Source organism: Myxocyprinus asiaticus, chromosome 46 (genome assembly GCF_019703515.2).
Source record: "Myxocyprinus asiaticus isolate MX2 ecotype Aquarium Trade chromosome 46, UBuf_Myxa_2, whole genome shotgun sequence".
In the NCBI taxonomy this organism is placed as follows: domain Eukaryota; kingdom Metazoa; phylum Chordata; class Actinopteri; order Cypriniformes; family Catostomidae; genus Myxocyprinus; species Myxocyprinus asiaticus.
Window position 1 is genome coordinate 6,271,730 of NC_059389.1, and position 25,963 is coordinate 6,297,692.

The 25,963-nt window shown below is 38.5% G+C and overlaps 1 protein-coding gene across 1 annotated transcript in view; it reads left to right on the forward strand.

Moving 5' to 3' along the window:
- Positions 1 to 2,148: 2,148 nt before the first annotated feature.
- Positions 2,149 to 25,963, forward strand: part of LOC127436218 (leucine-rich repeat and immunoglobulin-like domain-containing nogo receptor-interacting protein 1) — a 100,850-nt gene continuing 77,035 nt past the window's right edge. The window contains exon 1 of the mRNA XM_051690242.1: positions 2,149 to 2,313. The gene's annotated coding sequence lies outside the window, so the exon portion shown is untranslated. The remainder of the gene's footprint in view (positions 2,314 to 25,963) is intronic.

Consider the following 25,963-nt stretch of genomic DNA (forward strand, 5'->3'; position numbering starts at 1 on the left):
TAACTGTAATATGATTACAAAAATGTTAAATGTAATGCCTTTACTTTTTTGGACTACAGAGTAATTAAATTACAGTAATGAATTACTTTGTAATCAGAATACAACCTACACTGGTGACGACACATTACTCTTACAGAATGAGATTACTAGGGTCTTTTTCTAAGTACAGTGCATCCGGAAAGTATTCACAGCGCTTCACTTTTTCCACATTTTGTTATGTTACAGCCTTATTCCAAAATGGATTCAATTCATTATTTTCCTCAAAATTCTACAAACAATACCCCATAAAGACAATATGAAAGAAGTTTCTTTGAAATCTTTGCAAATGTATTAAAAATAAAAAACGAAAAAAAATCACATGTACATAAGTATTCACAGCCTTTGCCATGACAATCAAAATTGAGCTCAGGTGCATCCTGTTTCCACAGATCATCCTTGACATGTTTCTACAATTTGATTGGAGCCCACCTGTGGTAAATTCAGTTGATTGGACATGATTTGGAAAGGCACACACCTGTCTATATAAGGTCCCACAGTTAATAGTGCATGTCAGAGCACAAACCAAGCCATGAAGTCCAAGGAATTGTCTGTAGACCTAGAGACAGGATTGTATCGAGACACAGATCTGGGGAAGGGTACAGAAAAATTTCTGCAGCATTGAAGGTCCCAATGAGCACAGTGGCCTCCATCATCCATAAATGGAAGAAGTTTGGAACCACCAGGACTCTTCCTAGAGCTGGCCGCCTAGCCAAACTGAGCGATCGGGGGTGAAGGGCCTTAGTCAGGGAGGTGACCAAGAACCCGATGGTCACTCTGACAGAGCTCCAGCATTTCTCTGTGGAGAGAGGAAAACCTTCCAGAAGAACAACCATCTCTGCAGCACTCCCAATCAGGCCTGTATGGTAGAGTGGCCAGACGGAAGCCACTCCTCAGTAAAAGGCACATGACAGCCCACCTAGAGTTTGCCAAAATGCACCTGAAGGACTCTCAGACCATGGGAAACAAAGATTGAACTCTTTGGCCTGAATGGCAAGCGTCATGTCTGGAGGAAACCAGGCACCGCTCATCACCTGGCCAATACCATCCCTACAGTGAAGCATGGTGGTGGCAGCATCATGCTGTGGGGATGTTTTTCAGTGGCAGGAACTGGGAGACTAGTCAGGATCGAGGGAAAGATGAATGCAGCAATGTACAGAGACATCCTTAATGAAAACCTGCTCCAGAGCGCTCTGGACCTCAGACTGGGGCGAAGGTTTATCTTCCAACAGGACAATGACCCTAAGCACACAGCCAAGATAACAAAGGACTGGCTCCGGGACAACTCTGTGAATGTCCTTGAGTGGCCCAGCCAGAGCCCAGACTTGAACCCGATTGAAAATCTCTGGAGAGATCTGAAAATGGCTGTGCACCGACGCTCCCCATCCAACCTGATGGAGCTTGAGAGGTCCTGCAAAGAAGAATGGGAGAAATTGCCCCAAAAATAGGTGTGCCAAGCATGTAGCATCATACTCAAAAAGATTTGAGGTTGTAATTGGTGCCAAAGGTGCTTCAACAAAGTATTGAGCAAAGGCTGTGAATACTTGTGTACATGTAATTTGTTTCATTTTTTATTTTTAATAAATTTGCAAAGATTTCAAAGAAACTTCTTTCACATTGTCATTATGGGGTATTGTTTGTAGAATTGAGGAAAATAATGAATTGAATCCATTTTGGAATAAGGCTGTAACATAACAAAATGTGGAAAAAGTGAAGCGCTGTGAATACTTTCCGGATGCACTGTAGAAAAATCATAGAAGACTTCAAAAAAGTCTCCATTTGCTCTCTATGTAAACTTTTTGCTGTCTAGGAGAAACAATTGAGATGTTACAGAGACCTCATCTGTAATTTGTCTTTCCTATGGGCCAGTTTGTTCCTCTAAAAAGCAGCTACTGTGATGGCAATGAAGAGAACCAATTTGATTGGCTGCAACTCTCTAACTCTCTCTGCATCTTCTCCCTCCACCTTGTGCCGTCCTAGCGCCCTTCTCCTCTCTCTCTCGCTTTCTCTCTCTCTCTCTCTCTCTCTCGCTCTCACTATACCTCTCTCTTGGCTGACTGTAGGTACGCCCTCTGTGCGAGTGTGTTTCGGTGTGGTTGGAGCGTGCCTGTGTGTTCATTTGTGTTGGAAGCAGGCGGATCACGGATGTGTCTGTAAGCTTTTAATTAAGGTTTTGCCTGCTTTTTGTTGCCGTGTGAGGAATCCTAACTGGATATAATAATCCTGTGGATACTGAGACACATTAATACAGACAGATCTACTGTCATTAACCATCCGGTAAGAGATCTTTTCATGAATCTGTTAAAAGGTGTTTATTTGGGACAGAGAAAGATCCCCTGCGTTATGAAAGAGGAACTGGAAAAATGTGAGTCAGGTTATATTTAGATTTGTCTCTGCAGACTGTTTAGCCCAAAGTTAATGTTAAATTGAACAGCATTGCTGTATGTGTGTGTATGTGTGTTCTGGTCAATGTTTTGCCCTAACTGAGGTTTGTTCTCATTCGAATGCTGCAAATCTTCTTGGAGACGTTCAGATTGTGCTTGTCTCGGCACTGATGCTTTAAGCAGGCGCACATAAACAGCAATCCAAGCAAACATACATTGGAGGTCTGCTTTCCCATTAAATAAAGCTCAGATTTTTGGATACTTGTAATACGAGAAGTGTGTTTGTGTGAAACATATCAGTTTTGCGTGGAGATCTTTTATATTTCAGAGATCGAATTGTGGAACGTCTATATTTAGCTGGTGCGGCTCCAGAGAAATGCTTTCATTAGTACGTACGCTAAGATATCAGTCTCTTCGGTTTCCACAGGACGGGCAGATCATTTAAAGAGCAGGAAGGGAGGGGATGGGTACAGCTGACACATCTAGAGAAGTAAAACAGGAGGCAAGAGAGACAGGTAGAAGAGCTTGTGAGAGAATGAGTGCCTTTACTGTAATGAACATCAATATTTATTAGATTCACCCACTTTGGAGGAGGAACCTTAATTTCACATTTATGCTTGAAAACTAATAAAAGAGAAATGTGATTAGGCGTCATGGCTAGAATGGCAGTTTGCACTCTCCTCTTGCAGTTATGAATCTATAAATGACGTCCAGAGGGAATTTAAGGATGCTTCTCGAACATTTTTTGTCCCTGCAGTGGCATCCATGATGGTTTTTATTGCTGAGCAAACATAATGACCTTTCTTTTTCCAGTTGATCAATACCCACAAGTTATTAGTATGTTTCCGACCCATCTCTTCTGCACAATCGAGCCCAAAACATGAAGAATTTATTGGCTATGGTTTCCATAAGCCTTTGATTTAACATGAGGACATACTGACCACAAAGCTCTGAGCATGTCATGGGGAATATCACCTGCCTTTCTCCAATAGGACAATGACCGATTACTGTGGTCAAGATTCCATTACTGCCACTGTCACATGACCATAAACAGGCTGTCAATGATGATGTGAGTTTCCTGTCTAATATGAAAGGGTTTGGCACAATGAACTCATGTCGGGTGCTGTAAAGTTTTTAAGTTGTACGTCTCTTTGAAAGCAAAAATATATACATCATATATATCTTAAATCAGCCTAAAGGGGTTTGCTGGTCTTAGCTGGTTTAAGCTGTCTCAGCTGGTGTCCCAGACTGGCCAAGGTGGTCCTCTGCTGGCTTAGCTGGTCTCCCTGACTGGCCAAGCTAGTCTTCACCTGGTCTAGATGGTCTCCTGAATTGACAAAGCTGGTCTTCATTTGGTCTTGCTAGTCTCCCAGCCTGGTAATGTTGGTGTTCAGCTGGTCTAGTTGTTCTTCAACTGGTCTCCCAGCCTGGTCACTTGGTCTTTAGTTGGTCTAGCTCAGGAGTCGGGAACCTTTATTCACTAAGGAGCCAATTTTTGAATTTTTGGTTGATGCATTTTTTCAAAAGAGGCATACCACAAACTAATAATTTACTATTTTCAAAAACAACGTTTTTCAATAAAATAAAATGTTTATATTGCCCATAGACTACTCAAAAACAAACAAATATGCAAAAATTAATAGGTAACATGTTGCAATATGGAATTGAGTACACATATTTGTGCAGGTCTCCATAAAATTACTTCATTTTATAATTGTTCATGAAAAATTTAACTTCCCTTTTGGGCTGGGCAATATGTAAAAAATATTTTAATGATAATCGCATTTGAAATATTGCGATATCCGATTATATGGTCAACCCCCAAGGTAAGTGAATATTTTTGCTTTATTGATTTTGCTTTAAAAATGTAATTAATTTATTGAAACATGAAAAATTCAAATTGCACTTTAAACGAAAAGAAAAAAGCAGTTAAAATAATGAAGTGATTAAAAAATCTTATATATAACCACCTCCCCAAATCCAAACATTTACCATCTCCAACGACCCCATTTGCCATTATGCACGTATCAGTATGTGGCAACAGGTGAAAAATTACTCATAGCATACAAATTAAGAACTAAAGACAATTATAAATGTAAAGATAAATATAATAATCATCATAATAAATACGCCTAATAAATTCCCTTGTTTTCCCAAAAAATGCTGCCAAATGTGTGTTCTTATTGAATGTGTTTGTATTGTGTTTTGGTAATACAGTTTATGCTGCCTAAAGAAAAGAAAATAGAACTAAATTTTAGGTTCAAGGTGAACGTGTCTTGTATTACTTTGTGATTTAATCACTTTCGTCTTTGTTTCTTTAATACAAAGATACCTGTATATATTACTGAACCTGCAGAGTTGCGTTCACAATGTGTATGAGCAAACTGCTCCATAGAAATAAAGCAAACTAAACTCACAGCACCTCACGAGATGATCGGAGATCATTTGCAGCATTTTCATAGATTACATTATTCTTCCAAACAGTTTTCAGTTGAATGAAACAGAGAAAAAGGAGTGATAACTCTTTATATGCGCTTGCTCCACGAGACAGGGTCCCGATGCACACCTCTGAACAAACAGTGAATCAGACACAAGCACTGATGGCTTTTCTTTTGTCTGTTCTTAAAAATATAATAAAACGTGTTTCTTCAAGCGCGTCTTTTTGACTAACAGCATTTCTTGTCGTGTCACTCCGAGACATCTTATAGGTCATCCAACTGTTGCGGGTAGATGAGCAAAATTACTCGCGCGTGAAATACATTTGAACGAGGAGCTTGCGAACTGGATTTAGCCTCGTCACATTTTGCGGGTGCTATATCATACCCTGGATGCACATAAAAAATAACGAACTTTCATAAAATCGCTCGTAGGAAATGCTCTTAACCGCTAAGATCAATAGTTATTGGGAAACGAGGCCCAGAACTCTATGAATGTGCGTGTCTTGGAGAAGCGCTTTCATTGCACTTGTGAACAGTGTAGCTCACTGCGCACATATAAAATCAGATGCGCATTGGCGGCTTTTCTTTCGTCTGTTCTTCAAAATATATTCACGTTTCGTCAAACACGCATCTTTGTGTCTAATTTCTTGTAATATATCACTCCGAGAAGTCTTACAGGTCGCCTTCCACAGTGGCTGGAACATCAGTAAAATACTCTGCATGAAAAATCAAAGGAAATCAAAACAGTGTCATTGATTTCTAGCTTTGCAATCGCACCCACACTTTCTGTTGGAAAATTCTCTCAAGAAAGTTTTAAACGATCGTGTGTTGGTGAATGGCGAGCCACTTGGTGAGCCACTTAATTTTTAACAAAGAGCCACTTGTGGCTCGCGAGCCATAGGTTCCCGACCCCTGGTCTAGCTGATCTCCCAGTCTGACCAAGCTGGTCTTCGGCTGGTCTAGCTGGTCTCCCAATGTGACCAAGCTGGTCTTCAGCTGGTCTAGCTAGACTCCCAGCCTGGTAAAGTTGGTGTTCAGCTGGTCTAGTTGTTCTTCAACTGGTCTCCCAGCCTGGCCAATTGGTCTTTAGTTGGACTAGCTGGTCTCCCAGTCTGACCAAGCTGGTCTTCAGCTGGTCTCCCAATCTGACCAAGCTGGTCTTTAGTTGGTCTTGCTGGTTTTTCAGCCAGGTCAAGTTGGTATTCAGCTGGTCAAGTTGGTCTTCAGCTGGTCTAGCTGGTCTCCCAATCTGACCAAGCTGGTCTTTAGTTGGTCTTGCTGGTCTTTCAGCCAGGTCAAGTTGGTATTCAGCTGGTCAAGTTGGTTTTCAGCTGGTCTAATTGGTCTCCAAACCTGGTCTAGTTGGTCTTCCAGCCTGATCAAGTTGGTTTGCAGCTGATCTAGCTGGTCTCCCAGGCTGGCCAAGCTGGTCTTTATCTAGTCTAGTTCATCTCCCAAACTGGCCAAGCTGATCTTCAGCTAGTATAGCTAGTTTCCCAGTGTGGTCTAGTTGGTGTTCAACTGGTCTAGTAGTTCTTAAACTGGTCTCTTGGTCAATTGGTCTTTAGCTGGTCTAGCTGGCCTAGCTGGCCTTCTAGCCTAGCCATGCTGGTCTTTAGTTGGTCTAGCTAGTCTCCCAATCTGACCAAGCTGGTCTTTAGTTGGTCTAGCTGGTCTTCCATCCAGGTCAAGTTGGTGTTCAGCTGGTCTAGTTGGTCTTCAGCTGGTCTTGCTGGTCTCGCAGCCTTGTCTAGTTGGTCTTCCAGCCTGATCAAGTTGGTTTGCAGCTGGTCTAGCTGCTCTTCCAGACTTGACAAGGTGATTTTCAGTTGGTCAAGAAGTTTCTCGCCTGGTTTAGCTGGTCTAGCAGGTCTACCAGACTGGGCAAACTGGCATTTTGGTGGTCTAGCTGGCTGACCAAGCTGGTGCCGCACTGTTTTAGTTGGTCAGCCAGCTGGCATTCCAACCATGTGCCTGAACCCCAAAACCCATCTAAAACCAGCAAACAGCTCAGCCTGCCAAGTTGTGAGACCAGCCAAGACCTGCAAACCATCTTAGGCTGGTTTAAGCTTTTTTTTTTTTTTTTTTACAGTCAGAGTTGATTGCTGGAAAAAAAAAAAAAAACAGGATAAACCAGCCTAATATGGTTTGCTGGTCTTAGCTAGTTTAGCTGGTCTCACAACCTGACTAGGCTGGATTTTAGCTGGTTTTACTGGTCCCAGCCTGGACAGTTGACAAGTGTTCAAAACCTCTCTAAAACCAACAAAACAAACCAGCCTTACCAGCTTGGCCAGGCTGGAAAATCTGCTAACCACCATAGGCTGGTTTAAGATGTGTGTGTGTGTGTGTGTGTGTGTGTGTGTGTGTGTGTGTGTGTGTGTGTGTGTGTGTGTGTGTGTGTGTGTGTGTGTGTGTTTTCAGCAGGGTTAGTTTAGTGAAATCTTAATATGTTCTCAGTGAATATATAAGTGATTGATCAGTCTGGGGGTAACACATGTCTCACTTCTCTGAGACACTCAGACTGAGACATTACCAGATATTGTGACATCTCATTTCCTGCTTTCTTCTGAGCTCAGCAGAATTTATGGTGCTAAAAGTTTGATGACTTTTGGGATGAGTTCAGCTAGTTAGTGCTAATGGTGCTAAACTCACTGTATCAAACGCTCATTATACACTAACACATTTGTTTAGTGAAGCTGATGCATAGGCCACCATATGTTGTGTTTTGGATTCTGGTCCCCAGCATGGGATACTGGTGTGCTGGTGTTCCCTTTAGACTTTTAAACTTGCTTAACCAGCAAGACGTGTTTGGTGGACCAACTTTACCAGCTACATTTTGCTGAGGAAAAGTATGTTTATGCTGGTCTAACAACTAGAACAGCACCAACCAGCATAGACCAGCAAGAAAATGCTGGCATAAGCTGGACTTTTCAGCAGGGGATTCATCCATTTGGCTGATGCTGTATTCATTTACCATATGTCAGATGCTGTGTGGCTAAAGCTAACATGAGTTGGATTGTTTTTGTCTGTTTTTATGGTTAAAATTATTTTTTTGTTGGAGCTGTGGCATAGTGTTAGGGCCGTAACCAGCATAGACATTGAGAGAGACATGTACCTCCATCAATATTGAAATTAGCGGTCAATTAATATGCGTTTTCGATTCTTAAACATTTACATTTGGTCCTCTACAATATTTAACAACTGGTTACATACTTGCCTTGAGGTTAGTGCACATGCTCTGACACATTGAGCTTTGGTGCACAGGTGGCCGACACCCAGCTTGTACCATTTCACAGTCTTGTTTCCCCTTCTTTCCATGACCATTTCATGTCCTTTCTTTACTCTACTATAAATAAAGGTGGCAAAAATGCCAACAATAAAAATAAAATAAACTTTTGTAGCTAAATCAAAAGTTAGGGTGAAGTTTGGTATAGAAATTGAAACTGTTACAACACCGTCCAAACAAGCTGTGTACTGTAAAAAATTTTTTTTTTTTTTTTTTTTTAAACGTAATTTGAACAGAAAAAAAAAAGTAAAAATATTACAATAAAAAACTTTATTTGGTTTACTGGTCATATGCGAAAATTATATGACAATACATGTAATTTTACAGTAAAATAGGATAGTCCCTTCCTAAAATCATGCAAATGGTTGAGTCAATGTTGTTTTGTCGGGCTGTACGGGTTGCTTAAATCAAACAGGACAATTTTTATAGCACCACAGAAACACAGTGTTTACCATTTTTGAGAAAATTAACCAACAAATGACTTGTTTATTGTTGTCTCTGGTTATTAAGCTGGGATAAGAAAAAGTATTTTAACACCCAAAAAGTTACACACTTCAGCTTTAATGTTTATCGCATTATTTTAGTGGCATTATGGTACCCTGATTGGGTTTTGTGTTTGTGTGAGTGACACTGTGCATTGTCTATATTGTCCATTGCTCCAGGAAGGTAGGGGCTTTCTGTTTTACCATCTGCTGTATAAAACTTTTGTCGTTAACAGTACAATTTAAAATACAAAAACTGTACTGTTACCCTGAGGCTCTGTATTACAAAGAAACTGACAGTGCAGAACTCAACCTTAAAGAACTGAAGCAGCACCTTGTACTTGCAGCCTCTGGAAGCTTTAAAGAGGAAAGGTAATCTTTCGTTTTTGCAAAGAAAGACAGCTGGGGAACATGAAGGGGGGCTTTTCTGTCCGGAACACATTGTTGAAGATGGTTTAAGCTTTTTTGTTAAAATTTGTTCTTGTAAGCCATTTGTAGGTTGATTTTGCCCCAAAAGTGTTCCACAGTGTTGATATTAAAACATTATTTTGTTTGTGTCCACGGCCCATCCAGACTGACACAGCAACATTGGCTCAATCAATGGTGCAAGTTTGGTGACAGACCTTCTGTTTTTAAAACCAAAGGAAGACTGGAATCTGTTTGAAAACAGTGATTATTTTTGCTAGACCTGATCATTACAAGACAGAAATTCTACCCTGCTACAATCTCAGGATGCAGGCGTAGAAATTCCACCTTATCAACCAAAAGGAAAATCCACTCTGGATACCTGCAACATGGAAGACCGAATAAATACTGCAGAGTTTACAAAGTCTCTGGAGGATACATCTCACAACAGAGACACAACAGAGACTGCAAAAACATGTTTTGTAAAAATACCTTCACTTTTACCACTACATACTGTATTTCCCCACTAAAAATTATATAAAAATCAATTTGCAGCAAACACTAGCATTTGCTTTTCATGCCTGGTTTAAAACCCCACACCTATACCCCTCTATTCTCACAAGTAATCGTCACAATAGTATGAGGTGGCGAATTCGTACCAATTCGCATGAGTTAATTTGTTCGAAATTGTACGATTTACACACCCACCAATGAGAGACCCTTTCTTTGTGTCCTTGTAGTTTCCGATGTGGCGTTTGTTCTGTGTTAATCCAAAACTGTGTTTTTGTAACTTTAACCCCAAATCCAAATCCCATCCCTAAACTTAACCATAAAGTGCAGCACCTTACCCTACCCAGAGCGTAAACATAATCATAATATTAATGTTAAAAGGTCCCGATGTGTAATATGGAAGGAAGCGACATTTCCGTGTTCCGAACGCGTTCGTGACGCATACATGATTGGTTGATGCATAAGTCGAACGTTTCGTACGAACAAAGTCGTATCTCTGAGCTCAAGCCCAGCCCCATGCTCAAGCCCTTCTGCTATGGATTACATGACTAATTAATTTACCTTAATATGCTCCAGGACTATATGTACCAGTGAATTCGTGAAATTTCTTTCGAAGTTGTGTAATTAATTATCAGTAATTTGAAACAAATTGCATAAAAAAAGCAGAATCACCAAACTATCGGTATCGACATATGTTTTTGTAAATAATCAGTACCGTATCGGCACAACATTTTCTAGCGGTGCATCCCTACTTTTAATCTTGAAATGTAATAGTATATGTTGAATGTCCTCAAATAAATGCCGTAAAAGTATTGTTCATTGTGAGTTAATATTAACCAATACCAGTGTTTACAATGTAATTAGTTACTGTAATCTAATTACTTTTAGTCAAAAAAGTAGTGTAATGCATTACATTTTAAATTCTTGTAATCAGATTACAGTTCCTGACTTTCAATTAATTAAATGACTTTGAAGTACATTATAGGGTTATGCTTATTTCTAATATATTATTTTTGTAGAATACATGAATTATGGCCCCATAACGAGTCATTGTGATGGAGAAATGTGAGGTGCTGAGTGTATGACTTGTGTGTAACAATGAACAAGAAAGAAATATAGACATTATTGTGAATTTGTTGAGCGGAAAAGTGTTTTAGAAAGTAACTTAAAAGTAAAGTAATTAGTAATGTAATTACATTTTCAATGAAGTAATTATTAATGTAATCTGATTACAATTACAGGTAAATAATTAGTCATTTGTAGTGATTAATATTTTTAAGTAACCTACCCAAAACTGACCAATGCACCAAACTAATGTTAACAAATACAACCTTACTGTAAAGTGTTACTGAAAAAGTGCTAACAAAATTAAAGGTTGCTTTCTAAAGATCATGAGAATAATTGTGATTGTTTTATTCTATTGACACCTATAGTCTTTAAACAGTTAGAAATAAAAAACGAATTTGCATATAATTTTGTGGGGGGAAAAGTTCCTTACAATATACATACTTTCAAGAATAGTTTGTACTTGTGTTTTAGCTTTATGTCTATAATTTAGCTTTTTAATTTTGTCTTATATAATACAGTATCACGCTTACTATTTTCCTATTTTTTTCTACTTTACTATTTGGGGGTCCTTGTCATTACAAATGTGAAAAACCCTGGGCAAGGCCATGTTGGGAAACGTCCAGACTACTAAAACGATGCAAAAGTTTGAATGCGTATTTTCCTAATCTCATTCCCCATTCTTCTCTGCATAATTTCCTGACTTCTCTCTTCTTTCCTATCAATAAAAAGTGACAAAATGTCTTTGACATCTTCTAAATCAAAGGTTTGAGGGAACTCCAAACCCAACCTCTTTCCACCTTACTAAATTCCTTAACCTTAAAGGAATGGTTCACCCAAAAATGAAAATTCTGTCATTATTTACACACACTCATGTCGTTCAAACCCCATATGACTTTATTTGTTCTGTGCAAGATGTAAGGAGATCCTGTTAGGACCTGACTCTTCAACATCCATCTGAAAGAGGCCTGAGAGTATTATATATATCGTAACGTATCTCATCAATCACCAAAAATAAATGTTCTGGAGCACATATGGGAACTGAAATTTGTGGTGTATGATGCATGTCAAGCTTTAAGCCATCACTCTCTCCTCTTCCTCTGACCCGACATGAAGATCAGGATGGATTATTAGATATAAAAGTGTGAAAGAGAAAGACAGAGTGAAGAAAAGAGAGCATGACCTTAAATTCCCAGATCCATCTGTGTCATGTTCAATGTTCTGTACTCTGCTCAAACCAGATCTGATAGTTCTGAATGGTGTTGCTTTAGGATGATAACCTTAAAACTCTTGACATATAGAATCCATTGCTCTACTACATCTGTTCTTTAGCACATTTAATGAAAAAGGAAAAGTCTGCCGCCTTTTATCAAAGACAAATTGCTCTCATCTGAGCGTTTCCTGATCAGAATTCCACGCCAGGCCCTGGCATTTAATTTGCAGCTAAATTGAGGCGAGGAGTGTGTGAGAATGGTGTGTATGAACAGGGTGATTCTCTGATCCAGAGGCGTATGAAAAGAGAACTGCTGTTATGCGTTTTTAGAAAGGACATTGACAGCAGGCACAATAAAAGCTTTTAAAGGAGACAAAGAATATTGTGTAAAGCCAGAAAAAGGTTTGAGAGAGTTCACCAAGGATAGCCATTAAAATTGGCACTGCGCTGCAAAAAATTGTTTTCTTAATCAGTATTTTTGTCTTGTTTTCCTGGAAAATATCAAAACATCCTTGAAACAAGATGCATTTACTTGAGAAGCAAAATTTTTTTTTTTTTTTTAAGCATAAATCTATCAAACGTTGGTGAGGTACAGTATATGCTAAAAACAAGGTAAGAAAAATAAACATGTTCACTATATCCGGAATTCTCTGAAGACAACTCTTAATATCTCATGCAATTTTGCTTTGCAGGTAAATGTATCTTTTTTTATGGTGGTTAACAAACAAGACTGATTAAGAAAATGATGAATCACACACGCACACACACACCATAAATGTTTGACTTCTGCCTAAAATGAAAGTAATTCACTGTTATTGCTTTGTGCTACCACACAATTAAATTTTACTACTAATGCAAACTCATAACATCATATAAACAAGAGTTAATCTGTAAATACAATCTTTTAACATCTCTTTTTAGTACTATATTATTTAATTTTATTTGGTGTTTAAAAAAAATCCTTTCTCCATTTTCTCTGTCTAAATTAATGAGATTTCAGTCTCTCTAATGTAAGAAAATAAGAGACAGACAAATGATCAACTGATTAAAAGATATGAACAAATAAGTAAACAAATAAATGAATAACTGACTATCAAAACAAGTACTGTAACATAAAGTCAACCTGAAATCAGAAAAGATCCTGTTTAGTTTATCTCCAAAAAGAAAACGTGGGCTCTTTTTTTGTGTGTGCGCAAAGCGCAGCGCAACGCGCTACGACCATGCGCAATGTCTTATCCAATTTTCGTTAGAGTGCTTATTCTAGGTGCAGTTTTCGTGCCAGCGCAAAGCACAACTGGGCGTGGTTGGGAGTTTTTGCGCTACTGTTGGTGTAGAAGCGCAAACTGTGTGTGTATTGTATGAAAATGAAGTGGCGTAAAGCGCAGTTTGCTATTTTCCTAAGAATTTGGTCATTGTGTTAAGACGTATCAATAGCAGGTCTTAACTCAGTGCAAAGTCCAAATTCAGTTCCTGCATATGCAGTTTAGAGATTTCACCAGCAGGTGGTAATAAAGTTCTTGTCCAAATTCTGAAAGTACAGAACATCAAATTATGTCCCTTCAATCACTGTTGAAGCCGTTTTTTGAAACTAAAAATTATGAGAGGTCACTTTCTAGAGGTCATGGTTTATTTTTTCAATTATTATTATTATTATTATTATTATTATTATTATTATTATGTTTATACACTATATTGCCAAAAGTATTCGCTCATCTGCCTTTAGACGCTTATGAACTTAAGTGACATCCCATTCTTAATCCATAGGGTTTAATATGACGTCGGCCCACCCTTTGCAGCTATAACAGCTTCAACTCTTCTGGGAAGGCTTTCCACAAGGTTTAGGAGTGTGTTTATGGGAATTTTTGACCATTCTTCCAGAAGCGCATTTGTGAGGTCAGACACTGATGTTGGACGAGAAGGCCTGGCTCGCAGTTTTCACTCTAATTCATCCCAAAGGTGCTCTATCGGGTTGAGGTCAGGACTCTGTGCAGGCCAGTCAAGTTCTTCCACACCAAACTCGCTCATCCATGTCTTTATGGACCTTGCTTTGTGCACTGGTGTGCAGTCATGTTGGAACAGGAAGGGGCCATCCCCAAACTGTTCCCACAAAGTTGGGAGCATGGAATTGTCCAAAATCTCTTGGTATGCTGAAGCATTCAGAGTTCCTTTCACTGGAACTAAGGGGCCATGCCCAGCTCCTGAAAAACAACCCCACACCATAATCCCCCCCTCCACCAAACTTCACAGTTGGCACAATGCAGTCAGACAAGTACCGTTCTCCTGGCAACCGCCAAACCCAGACTCGTCCATCAGATTGCCAGATGGAGAAGCGTGATTCGTCACTCCAGAGAACGCGTCTCCACTCCTCTAGAGTCCAGTGGCGGCGTGCTTTACACCACTGCATCCGACGCTTTGCATTGCACTTGGTGATGTATGGCTTGGATGCAGCTGCTCGGCCATGGAAACCCATTCCATGAAGCTCTCTACGCACTGTTCTTGAGCTAATCTGAAGGCCACATGAACTTTGGAGGTCTGTAGCGATTGACTCTGCAGAAAGTTGGCGACCTCTGCGCACTATGCGCCTCAGCATCCGCTGACCCCGCTCTGTCATTTTACGTGGCCTACCACTTCGTGGCTGAGTTGCTGTCATTCCCAATCGCTTCCACTTTGTTATAATACCACTGACAGGTGACTGTGGAATATTTAGTAGTGAGGAAATTTCACGACTGGACTTGTTGCACAGGTGGCATCCTATCACAGTACCACGCTGGAATTCACTGAGCTCTTGAAAGCGGCCCATTCTTTCACAAATGTTTGTAGAAGCAGTCTGCATGCCTAGGTGCTTCATTTTATACACCTGTGGCCATGGAAGTGATTGGAACACCTGAATTCAATTATTTGGATGGGTGAGCGAATACTTTTGGCAATATAGTGTATGTATTATTATTCTTGTATATTTACAATTGTATTTATTATTTAATTTTGACTAGTAATTTTCCACCAGTTGTCACAGAGTGATTGTAAAGTGACCACAAAAGGGGCCGGTGGAACAAGTTGGAAAGGGTAAAATGTTTGGATTTAAATAGATTTTTTTGACCACTTTATTATTAGGGGTTCAAGCGCTTAGCGCTGAAACCCTATTGTAATTGTTAAGATTTTTATTATTATTATTATTATTATTATTATTATTCCGCCATAAAACTGATCGGGCAGAGCAAACTGTAAGGCCTAGAGACTTGAAACTTGGTCAGATGGTAGTAGTGTTGCTCGCTACTTAGAAACAAGGAATCGGCCAAATCAGTCAATGGGGGCTCTACAGCGATCAAAAATGCGAAACTCATAGACTCAAGTGCATTATACCATTGGAATCCTTGGCTCAAACCAAACAAAACGTATATCTCCGATTTCATTTCCGCCTATACAAATTTTCCGCCATCTTGGATTTTTCATAAAACCTACTTTTGCGAACTAGTCCTAGGATTTTCGTCCGATCGGGACCAAACCAGGGCCAAACGATTCTATGGAGTCTCAATATCAAAAGTTATCAAAAAAAGTTTGAACTTTCGACTCGAGCTAGCTATGGTATGCGAAAACATCGGAAGTAGGAGTGGCCAATTTTACGTAAATGGCTATAACTCTTGAAGGAAATGAAATACCTTCACCAAACTTGGCATGCTTATTAAGAGGTCAATCTTTGGTCGCCCAGAAAAGTTGTCGCGGTTTTGCCACATGGTGGTGCTATAATACCAAAAAACATGAAATTGGCTGTAACTATGAAACCGTTAATCCTATTGACTTCAAAATTTGCATACATTGTCTTTGTCTCAGCTGCCATCATAGTCTATATGGACATTCACTTATGTTGAAAAACATGGCTGCCATCGACCAATCAAATTTCAGCAGCTATTACACAAGGTTAACAATGACCGATCAGAACGAAACTTAGTGAAACTATTTGACTCTTGGTATGAGAGGGTTGTGCAAAGTTTTAAAAAAATCGGCCACTAGGTGGTGCTATCACGATTTTTGTAGTTGTTAATGGTTGTATATAATGCAGTGTTGTGAAAAAAACACAAGTAATATATATCACCTGATAGCTCTTCTCATTCTAAACAACTTTACCGCAAGAAGCATTGGTGTCTGTCAAACCGTTTGGTACATATTTCAGGTTCAAAACCTACTTTTGCGAACTAGTCCTATGTTTTTCACCCAATCGGAACCAAACTAGTGCAGAAATATACTCTGGTGTCTGATTATCAAAAAAAAAGTTGAAATTTTGACTCATGGTTGCTAAGGGGTGCCAAAACATTCGAAAAGGGTGGGCCATTTTTACTAAAATGGCTATATAACGCCCAAACAAAATTAGATATTTTCACCAAACTCGGTACATGTGTATGAGCTCAATCTGAGGTCACAGTAAAAAAAAAAGCTTGCCGTAACAGGAAAAACTTGAAAACAGCTCTAACTATGCAACCGTTAGTCTGATTGAGTTGAAAATCGGCATGCAGTGTCTTTGTCCAAGGTGCCATGACTGTCTATGAGGACATCGGTGTATCTCAAAAAACATGGCCAATGAAGTTTGAACACCTATTAGACAAGGTTACCGGAGGCCGATCGGCACAAAACTCGGTGGGCCTGTTCAACTCCTGGCCCTAGAGGTCTGTGAGAAATTTGAAAGAAATCGACCAATGGATGGCACTAACGAGTTTTACGCCTCTGTAATCACGTGGTGTTTCACACATACACACAATGGCTGTGTCCCAGTTCAAAGGTTGCATCCTTCGAAGGACTCGGACTTCAAAGGCCACGCCTTCGAAGGCCGCGAAGGTCGGACTGAGCATTGTTAACTGGGACAGTCTAGCCTACGGAGGACTGTTCTTGTCGCCTAACAACTGTGACAGCTGCCGAGTGACTGTAACGTTTGTACTGGACTTTTTTGAAAGTTATATTAAACTTTCTGAAAAAAAAACAGGGTTCACAAACTGTCTAAATATTTCACCATGGTCCATTTCTGTATATAATAAAGAGTATAAACTATATATAATCGCATCTTAGTAAGATATAAGACAACATTTGAACTACTTTAAAGTAGTTTTTTGTTTTTTTTAACATTTGTATCATTAGATATTTGAGTAGGTTGAAACCCAATACTTACGTTAAAGTGTAATTCGGCAATTTCTCTAAAAGAAAATCCTGTCGTCACTGGTGCGCAATGAATTCTGGGGTAGGCAAGAAGGATCCATCTTTTGTATCCTTCATTTCATGGGAAACGAAGGATGTATTTGGAGGCCGCATTTGAAGGAGCCTTCGAATTGGGACAAACTTTGTCACGCAGCAGTGACGCAATCAGCCTTCGAATGTGACCTTTGAAGGATGCAGCCTCTAAATTGGGATGCAGCTATAATTCATATAATTTGTCAGATCTCCTCATACTGATAAACTTTGCCTCAAGAACTTTGCCTCAAGAACTTTGCCTCAAGAACCACTGCTGTCAATCAAATCGTTCATTAAATATTCACGATTATGTAAAAAACCTACTTTTGTGAACTAGTCCTAGGTTTTTCTCTCAACCTCAATAAAACCAATGCAGTACAATTCTCTGGACTTTCTAGGTCAATAATTATCAAAATAAAATGTTGAACTTAACCTCTGGGTAGCTATAACAGTGTCATTTAGAAAATGGGTGTGGTCAAGTGCACAAATAGGCCCATAATTCCTAAACAAAAACTCAAACTTCACGAAATTAAGTGAACACATGCGACATATGATTCTAAATAAGCATGCAGACTTTTATGGAGATCGGACCATAGTTGGCGCTATGAGCTTTAAAAAGCTTTAAAAACCATGTGTTTCCTTAGTAAATTGCCTGTATTGGCTGTAAATGTTCTACTCCATCTATGATCTAGGTGGTTACATGCTAACTAAATAAAACATAATACCTTTTTACGCATGTGCTTAAAGGCCTTAAACCGCTTGAACCCCGTTAATTGCTGCTCGCAGCTAATTTTTTATTATATTTTCATTTAATTTGAAGAGTAATTTAAATGTAATTACATTTAAAATTAAATTTTTTCATGTTTCAACAAATGAATATAATTTTTCAAAATCGACCGGTAGAAGTGAAGTGCGCACCAATACAATCACTGTTTATACTAGCCATGATTTGTCAGTAGATGAAAAGGATTAATAATAATTACTTAATTTAATGGCGCATACATCCAAATTCTGAGGGAATCACATTTTCCATGTGCATAAAAGGAGCGTCATAGAAATATGCCTGTCATTCATCAAGGACGCAGTTAATGGACAGAAGAACGTAATTTTAAATTCTTCTAAATTCTTCACTGGGACCCATCATTCAGGCACATAATTTCTCTTACCATTGCTACGCTGATGACACGCAACTCTACTTGTCTTTCCAGCCCAACAACACCACAGTGACTGCTCGAATTTCTGCCTGCCTGGCAGACATCTCAGACTGGATGAAGGAGCACCACCTGCAACTCAAACCAGCCAAGACTGAACTCCTTCTTTTCAGCCAACCCTGCTGTTGAACATAACATCATCGTGCAGCTGGGTGCAACTACAGTTACGCCTTCCAAATCAGTCAGAAATCTAGGGGTAACCATCGACAACAGACTAAATTTCACAGACCACATCTCAAAGACCGCAAGATCATGTAGATTTACACTACAATATCAGGAAGATAAAACCCTTCCTCTCTGAACATGCCACACAACTGCTTGTCCAGTCACTTGTCATAACTAGAATGGACTACTGTAACGCTCTCATTGCAGGCCTCCCTGCATGTGCAATTAGACCCCTGCAAATGATCCAGAATGCAGCAGCAAGTCTGGTCTTTAATGAACCAAAGAAAGCACATGTTACAAAACTCCTTGTCTCTCTCCACTGGCTGCCGGTTGATGTACGTATCAAATTCAAGGCTCTGATGCTGGCATACAGAACAGTCACTGGGTCTGCTCCAGCATACCTAAAATCATTTATGCAGAGCTACATGCCCACTAGAAGCCTGCGGACTGCTAAGGAACATCACCTTGTTGTACCAACACAAAGAGACACCAAAACACTTTCCCGGACTTTCAGCTTCATCATACCACGTTGGTGGAATGACCTTCCCAACTCCATCCGTGAAGCTGACTCACTCTCTGTCTTCAAAAAACGACTAAAAACAACTTTTCCATGACCAGTCATTAAAAAAAAAAGAAAAGAAAAAAAAAAACATTTCCTGTTGCACTTTATTCTGTTTTGAATACTATTATGATGCTAGTGAAACTTTGTAATACAGAACTTTTCATACAACCTCCTTAAGATGATTCGCTTATGTTTTCCTCTTTTGTAAGTCGCTTTGGATAAAAGCATCTGACAAAATGTTCTAATTCAGTGCATAAAATGCATACAGTCCATGTACACTACCAACTTCTTACTAATGTGCTGTCTTTGTTTAAATTGTTGGTGCTTGTGTGAATGGACTATATAATAGGACGCAGACGTTGAATAACTGGAGAAGAACCTCAGAATTAAATGGCACTTGGTCATGCCTTTTGAGTGTTGCACAGGCGATTTCGCCAAACCCATTTGCGCCTAGACTTAGCGCATGCTTGTATGAAAATAGCAAAACTTCATGGCCATGCCCACTGACTTTCCGCTTATGACTTAAAGCCTTGCCTTGCTTGTTTGTTTTCGTAATCTTTCATTAAAATATAATGGCTTGCTCTGCCTCTTTAACATCTGTCTTTTTTGGCTGACATCATCAAGCCCTCTTATTTTTCAGCCCGCCACTTTAACCGCCTGGCTCCGTTCTTGAATGCAACAGCTATTTTTTACAATCAATTCCTGAGGGATAAAATCAAGTCCTGCCCTAAGATTTTTCTCAAATATCCTGTTTTACTCAGTACGTTTACATGTGCAGTTACAGTATAATCAAGTTACAGCTGGTTTTTTGTGTTGATTGATGTTGTCTTCATTGGTCTGTCCAAGTAAACATGACACAATGCGTCATCGAATATTTAAAGAAAGGACAACAAATACCCCGGGTTAAATAAACGTTGCACATCTGTCGTAGCATGCACACAACACAGAGGCCAATTGTGGGCCGATTAACATTTATAAAAGCTGGACGAAGCCGAGCTATAATCACATTATCTAGGTCTTTTAGTCCGACTTCGCAAAAATCAGACTGTGTGTTTACACGACACTTGAAAAGACAAATCATCATTTAAGTTCAACTGAAATCTAAATGTAAATGTACTGATTCTAAAATAAATTGCATCAGGGAAGTAAAATGGCTTGTGAGTGGCCTTTCATGTTGACTTTAATGTTGTGTCTCTATATAGCTGCACTGGGTTTCCCATGCTAATTCTCAGGACCATGCAAAGACCTGTTTAGTGAACCAACTTCGACCGACCACTGTTCTCAGTTCTTTCTGTGTATTTTTAGGTTTGGCCCCATTTCTATTTGTACTTTTTAGAGGTTGTTTTGATGCCGTTTTGCATGAAGCGCTACAGAAGCCAGCGTATCCTTGGGTGAACACACCTTTAAAAACTCTGCCGTCAGAGCTGATTGCTTTTGAAGTGGTCTGGTAATGAAATGGATGTGGAGATTCTTGGATGTGGAGAAAAATGCTGTTGCACGTCTCTGTCTCAGCTCCAACCTCCTGCAATCAGAAAAAGGCGATTGAATTCCACTCATTAACAGCATGAGCACATTGGCACTGTTCCAAAACTCTAGTGAACTGACTATCTAGAATCTAGAAAGCATTTTAGACACAAAAGGACAAAAAGGTTGTACAAAACATTGATGCTTGCTTCAACGTGACTTACTTCTGTAGTTAGTTGTATTTCAGAGTAAAACAGGGTATTTAAAGATAAAAATTTTTTTAAAAAAATGTAGGGAGGGACTTGATTTTATCCAGTTGGAATTGATTGGATTATGAATAGTGGGAATTCCATACCAAAATTTAGCCAGACCTGAAATCAAGTTTGCTTAAACAATGCTTAAATGTAGCTATTTGGCTATTGGTTAACATTAAGCGTGTTTACATGAACATTCTTACACCGATTATGGTTAAACACATTAAACAGGGTAAGGTTATAAATGGTTTAAGCAGAAACTGATCAACACATGTAGGTTTTTGCCCAGTACCCGGTTTCACGTTGCATTTACCGGCTTATCTCATGTGCGCAATATAATAAGCCGGTAAATGCAACGCGACGTCTTTTAACGTTTTGACATCAAAAGTAGAGAATAATCCAATGATTTCTAATCTCATGTAAAAATGATTTTCTGACGTTGTCTAAATTTTAGAATAAGCAGAATTTTGGTCGCTATAGGCATATTGGTGTGTATGTAAACACACTCGTTATCCTATAGCCAGCATGGCCTAGTTGATGTCAGATGAAAAGGAAAGTCCTTTCGGAGGCAGAGGAAGTAATCATATTTTTAAAATAAAAGATTATGAAACTTTTTCTTTCGAATAACATACACTGATGAATCGTTCACAATACAACAAGGAATTAGGAAAGTAAAAAAGGAATTTTGATTTCTATTGACTTCTTTTGGTCAAAATCTAAGGTAGCATTGCAAATATCTTATACAGATTAAGCAGTCCTAGAGTGTACTGTACTGTGATGTGCTCAGTGGACCAAAATGTCAGATGAAGTTGAGGGAAATGTCGATTATAAATATATTTTACACAGGACTGGAAATGTTTCAGGAATTACCATAGAAAATATTAAATTGTAAAAAATTCCATTTTGGTTACAATGCTGCCCATGTTGACAGTAGAGGCAGCTCTGTAGGGAGAGCCATCACCTAAAATGGTGCGTATCTCATAGATATTCATGCCTATGATTGAGCTCTGTATTATTAATATTTATCGACAGACTTCATTTTGCATTTCCGCCAGGTCCTCATGCAATTATTTGGCATGGAGGAGCACAAGTGGCATCGCTTGACCGTGAGCTTAACCAGAATTCTGTAATGCTTTACACTCTGCACATTTTATTAGCTGGTGTCAAACTGCAGCTCTGCCTTACCGAGATTACAGTGGCAGTCTGGCCCAAGAGTTACTCTATCTGCTGAGTACGAATTATTCAGGGTTGCATTAAAATCACCTCTCAGCCTGATCTATGTCGCGGGTGAACACGCCATCTGGAAAAATACACCCTCAATCCAACACCATTAATCAACGCGGAGCGTGCGATTCAAGAGCAATTTTCCAATTCTATGTTAATGAAATAGAGTAACTCAACGCAGGTCAAAATCCTAGAGATCTAGCTCCTGACAGTAATTTTATAAATGAATATCTAAATAAAAAAAATGGCCAGACAAATATTAATAGCAACCTAAAAGGGCAAAAAGCCCTGATCACCATAACTGTCTGTGACATAATCCCTCATAACCTCAATATGACCTCTGTGTGTAAAGATCACACATCCTTTTAAATGCTTTGAAATCCTGTTTTTATTTCATTTAAAGACTGTTTAAAGGGGTCATGACATGAGGAATCAATTTTTCCTTGATCTTTTGACATATAAGAGGTCATTGTGCTATAAAAACATACTGTAAATTTTAGAACACAAACCGTCCTCCTCACGGCAAAAAGAGCATTTGTTGAAACCAAGCTGTCAAAACGACTCGTTCTCTATTTCCTCCACATTGTGATGTCACACTGTGGTAGACATTTGCATCTGACCACCTCCACAACAACACATAAACGCCAACTTTAACTTATCACTTCTGTAGCCTGCCCAGGTGCGGTGAGCAGTGAGATGACAAGAAAGAACATGTCAGTCAAGAGCAGAGAGCCAATCATAACAGTGGCCGTTAATCTGCCTCTGCGTGAGCGTGGCCCAGACAGGGAACGCAGCTCTCATTTTGATCTGACGGTGTGATGTGCCCCTCGCATAAGGAACACTTACGGAACGACATCTTTAAAAAGACACGAACACGTAAGCAGCTCTTTTAGATAATATATACAGTATATATATATATATATATATATATATATATATATATATACACACACACAATATAGCAATAGCAATAAAGGATGCTCAGGCCGAAGCACTGCATAGAGTAGGTGTGTCGCTGAAGCGAGGACCCGTTCACCAACGAAGCATCAACGGCGAGGTGTAGAATGTCCGCCGGAACACTGCAGGGGGCAGAGAGTCTTCTAAGCTTGCAAAGATTGCATCCACTTGTTCGTGTATTTCAATGGCAACGATTGTAGAGGGCTTCTAAGACGAGAGATGAATCGCTGTCTTGAAGGAATAAAATTCTGAGGAATGGTGTTTGCGCCCGCTTTTATACCGGACAGCTTCGTGCCTAAATGGGCGGTGCTTAAACACCATAGCCAATCTTAGAATTGCCGTTATTGTAGAAGGGTTTCAACTAGGTCGTGTAGAAGGACACTTCCCATTAGCATCAGCTTACTGATGCAATGTCAAGTGATATGAATCATAAAGAAACTAATTTAAGGCTGTTTTGGTGCAAGAAACTTTAATACATTTATTAAGTAGTGAAGAAAAAAAATACTCATCTTTATATATTCATCTTTTGTTCCCATAGTTTTTCCCACACCTCAGTGTTTATATAATGCAAATGGAAGATAGAAGTGCAGACAAATAAACTGTACTGCAGCAGTGATTATGTTCAACCGAGTCAGTGTGTCAACTACAGACACCAATTCAGACTGTACGGAAGCTAATTAGTCACACTTCATTATGACTCTGACTGAAGGTGATTGTAATAATTCCATTCAGGTTTCCCTGTTATTCCGACACATGAACCATTGATGGCAGCTCCTCTGCAAAAAACAAAGGTCATTGTTGCTTTTCTACATAATAATAAAGGCGATCTGGGGAATCTCTCGAGGTAATGGTCCAGAACCATGTAAACAGCCAAATGTGTGCCAATAACGGCAGAAACGAACGGCCACCTCATGTCATTACAGACTGGTTCACCAACAGCTGTGGCAAATTACCGAATATTTGAAGCCAAACAGAGATGACATAGAAAATCCAAAGACATTTCAATTCGCTGTACTTGATCCATGGTGAGTTAAAGTCAGATTTTAAATGGGCCCATGTGTTTGAATCATGAGTATAATATTTTTGGCCCTTTTTGTCTAACTATAGATCATGTTTTAGAAGTCTTCAGTTTACAGTAAATACTGCATTTTGGTAAGACTTTACGATAAGAATCTGTTGGTTAAAATAAGAAAATGTATTGGGTTTCATTAATTTTCAGTAAACAATATTGTTTTACAGCATTTATTAATCTTAGTTCATGTCAATTTATGTACATAACATTTTTTAGTTCATACTAACTAATACAACATATTCTAATGCATTTTTAAAACTAAAAGTTGTGTATATTAAGATTAATTTATGCATCATGCATAAAATGAATTAACAATGAATAACATTGTTTTACAGCATCTATTAATCTTAATGTATACATGTTATAAATGTTGACATATACAAATGTATTTTTAAAATGAAAAGTTGTACATGTCAAAATTAACATTAACCAGGATTAATAAATGCTGTAACAATATTGTTCATTGTTAGTTCATGTTAACTAATATTATTAAGTAATGTTAACAAATACAACCTTATTGTAAATTGTTACCGATATTTTTTTCTCTATAAAACATATTTATAATCTATGGTTCATGTTCACTGTGTACTAGCTACTATAAGAATCTATACTAGAATAATATAACATTGTAAATAATGTAATATAATATAATATAGTTAAATATAAAAATTTGTTTTGCAATTTTAATTAAAGATAACATTATAGTTTTGGGTTTTTTTTCAATTAAAGATATCATGATATAAAAATTGACCCTAATTACTGTATTAATAAATGTTCAGCATCAATAAGAATGAGTTTTAGTAATGTTATTCTAAAGGAAATAAAGTTGTTTGTTTTCATAACCTTTCATCAAAATTATTTATTTATTTATTTATTTTTGCTGATGTAACCAGGTCTGCATAGATGGGGAAAAATAATTTTAACCAATAATATTATAGCCTTACAATGACGATCCACTCAAATCCCGATAAAATATTGCCCCGCCCTACATTACATCCCACTTTATATTTTGTTTCACCTGCAAATACATCATAATATGGAAATTAAATGCATTGGAAATGCAATTTCATGTTGTATTTAAAAAATATATACTGTTCCTAAACTAAATAATATAATTTTAATAAAGAAACATCAGTGATTGGTTGATGTGATTAGACATATCTTCGATAGACAGGTCATAGATCAAACATCCCCCTTAATATCCTGCAAAGATTTAATTTCCTGCCAGTCTCGTTTATGAAAATCATCCTCTTGCAGAGCAAAGACCATATAATCACACAACAGAATAGATTAAATAAAAGTATGTTTACTTTACAAAATGGAACTCATTAAATACAGGAAGTGACTGTCCTCATATTGCTCTCATAAGGAGTGCATGTGACTTCTCATGTCTCTGACTCTACTAGCTTACTGTTTACTAAACCTAACAAAATGTGGTGAGGGTTATGCTTAAAACAAGCAATAACTATTACTTAATGTAAAGGAAAAAATTTTGTTTTTTCTTGTTTTGAGCATAAACCTCATTAAATATTATTCGATTTCTCTGAAAACTAGAAAATATTAGTCATTTTACTTCTCAAGTAAATATGTGGGGGTTTTTTTCAAGAATATTTGGACATTTTTACTGGAAAACAAAGACACAAATACATATTAAGAAAATGGTTTCATACTGCAGCAATAGTAAGAGTAATATGGAAGTACTATAGCTCTGCTTCTCCCCTCTCATCTGGGCATTTGCATTTGGCTGAAAATGTCTTCTGGGATGTTGACAGTGCTCCTCAGGTTGACTCTATGTTGCGTAAACACAGATTAGTGACCATACTGGCTCTCAATTAAAGTCAGAAACCTGCTAGGGGACAAACCAGGCCATCAAATATTAATCTCGACAGTCCCTGCAGCAGCCCTCCACTCAGGGGCTTCCAGCAAGTGTTTGTGTCACGATGATGTCTCATCACACACGGTCAAGTGGGATCACAGTGTGTCATGACAGATCAAATGATGCAATGGAACTGAAGGGAGGA